The 2,562-nt window shown below is 23.3% G+C and overlaps 1 protein-coding gene across 1 annotated transcript in view; it reads right to left on the bottom strand.

Annotated features, from left to right (window-relative positions):
* Positions 1-2,088, bottom strand: part of LOC109588626 (uncharacterized) — a 7,382-nt gene extending 5,294 nt beyond the window's left edge. The window contains exon 1 of the mRNA XM_020004773.1: positions 1,883-2,088. The gene's annotated coding sequence lies outside the window, so the exon portion shown is untranslated. The remainder of the gene's footprint in view (positions 1-1,882) is intronic.
* Between the last annotated feature and the right edge of the window lie 474 nt (positions 2,089-2,562).

Raw genomic sequence — 2,562 nt, 5'->3', positions numbered from 1 at the left:
AATAATAATAATAATAATAATAATAATAATAATAATAATAATAATAGTAATAATAATAAATAATAATAAAAAAATTTCCTTTCGCACTCTCATAATAATAATAATAATAATAATAACAATAATAATAATAATAATAATAATAATAATAATAATAATAATAATCATAAATAACAGTAAAAAAATTTCCTTTATCACTCTCATAATAATAATAATAATAATAATAATAATAATAATAATAATAATAATACTAATAATAATAATAATAATTATTATTATTATTATTATAATAAATAATAATAAAAAAATTTCCTTTCTCACTCTCATAATAATAATAATAATAATAATAATAATAATAATAATAATAATAATAATAATAGTAATTATAATAAATAATAATAAAAAAATTTCCTTTCTCACTCTCATAATAATAATAATAATAATAATAATAATAATAATAATAATAATAAAATAATAATACTAATAATAATATAATAATAATAATAATAAAATAATAATAATAATAATAATAATAATAATAATAATAAATAACTTTAACTTTAACTTTAAATAACTTTACTGTATACAAATGTATACAGATGGACAGCCAGCTTCCTGAGCTGACCGCCAAACAAAAAAAGATTAAACAGATAGAGAGAGAGAAGAAAAAGAGAAAATAAGAATAGTAAATAAGGAAATAATAAAAATAAAAATAAAATGAAATAACTACTAACATAAACAAATCAGGAATACATAGAGTTTACAGGAAGATTGGCACAAGAAAAGCAAGGACATACATAGTGATAAGAACAAACATTATTAGGGTCAAAACGAACAATAAAGTGATTCCAAAAAGTTTTCTTTACGTGTAATTTAATAGTTTTTTTAGATAGAGAGATTTTTACAGGTGGAAGAGAATTCCATAAACGAGGGAAGAGGGTGAAAAAAGTGTGATGTGAGGAGTGATGAGAAGTAAAATTAAAAGATAACTTGTGAAATGAAGATGATCGAGTAGAGGTAGACGAAAAAGAGAAATAATTTGAAGCATTAAAGTTAGAAGGTGAATCAGAGAAGTGAAAATTATTTAGAAAAAAGGAAATATCAGCTAGTTCAAATGTCATCATGAGGGGTAACATATTTAATTTAATGAGTCTAGTTTTGTAATCAGAATGGTAATCGTTTAAAATGAACTTAGTAGCTCGACGTTGTATTCTTTCTAGAAATAAAATGTCCTTTAAAAAATGAGGACGCCAGACAGTAGAAGCATATGTTAGCTTTGATCTAATTAAAGATGTATATAGCAACTTCCTAGTAGGTATATCAACAGCAGAACTAAAAGTTCTCCGTAGAAGACCTAGTGTTTTATATGCTGTAGCAGCTAACTGCTTGTAATGAGAAGACCATGACAGATCCTCCGAGAATAGAACCCCTAAATCCTTTTGGGACACAACTGTAGAGACAGGAGAGCAGTTTAGATAATAGGTTGGGGAAAGAAGAGAGGAAGTAGAAAAGAAATGTATGACTGAACATTTAGTTACATTAAATGGTAGACACCAAGTATTACTCCATTGTGATAACTCATTTAGATCACGTTGAATCTGTACTGTGTCAGATGGAGAAGAGACAGACTTAAGACACTTAGTGTCATCTGCAAACATAAGCAGGCGAGAAAAAATTTGCAATGAATGTAAATCATTAACATATATTATGAAGAGTAAAGGGCCTAATATACTCCCCTGAGGTACTCCTGATAGAACTGGTAGTGTAGGAGATGAAGTGTTATTGATAGCCACACAATGAGATCTATCACTAAGATAATGATGCAATAGCTGCCACAAATTACCACTAATACCTAATGAACGTAGCTTCAACAGCAGAAGATTATGTGGGACTTTGTCGAAGGCTTTACTGAAGTCTAAATTGATAGAATCAAATTGAGTATGAGTGCTTTTTGACTGTAGGAGATGATCAAGAAAGAGGAGTAACTGTTGTACAGTAGAACGATGCTTGAGAAATCCAAATTGATTACCAGTGATAGAGGATGAGACAAACTCAAGTATATGATCAATAAAACTAAAAATAATAATAATATTCCTTTCTCACTCTCATAATAATAATAACAATAATAATAACAATAATAATAATAATATTCCTTTCTCACTCTCATAATAATAATAACAAGAATAATAATAATAATAATAATAATAACAAATAATAATAATGATAATAATAATAATAATAATAATAATAATAATAATAATAATAATAATAGTAAATAAATAAAAATAATAGAAAAATAAAAATAAAAATAATAATAAATAATAATAATAATAATAATAATAATAATAATAATAATAATAATAATAACAATATTCCTTTCTCACTCTCTCAATAATAATACCAATGATAGTAATAAAATAATAAATAATAAATGAAACTAAAAATAATAATATTCCTTTCTCACTCTCATAATTATAATAACAAACAATAATAATGATAATAATAGTAATAATAATAATAAATAAATACATAATAATAGTAATATTAATAATAATAATAAATAAT

This window comes from Amphimedon queenslandica, unplaced genomic scaffold (assembly GCF_000090795.2).
Source record: "Amphimedon queenslandica unplaced genomic scaffold, v1.1 AMPQUscaffold_11970, whole genome shotgun sequence".
In the NCBI taxonomy this organism is placed as follows: Eukaryota; Metazoa; Porifera; class Demospongiae; order Haplosclerida; family Niphatidae; genus Amphimedon; species Amphimedon queenslandica.
The sequence above is the reverse complement of the archived record's forward strand: the minus strand, read 5'-3'. Positions and strand labels throughout refer to the sequence as shown.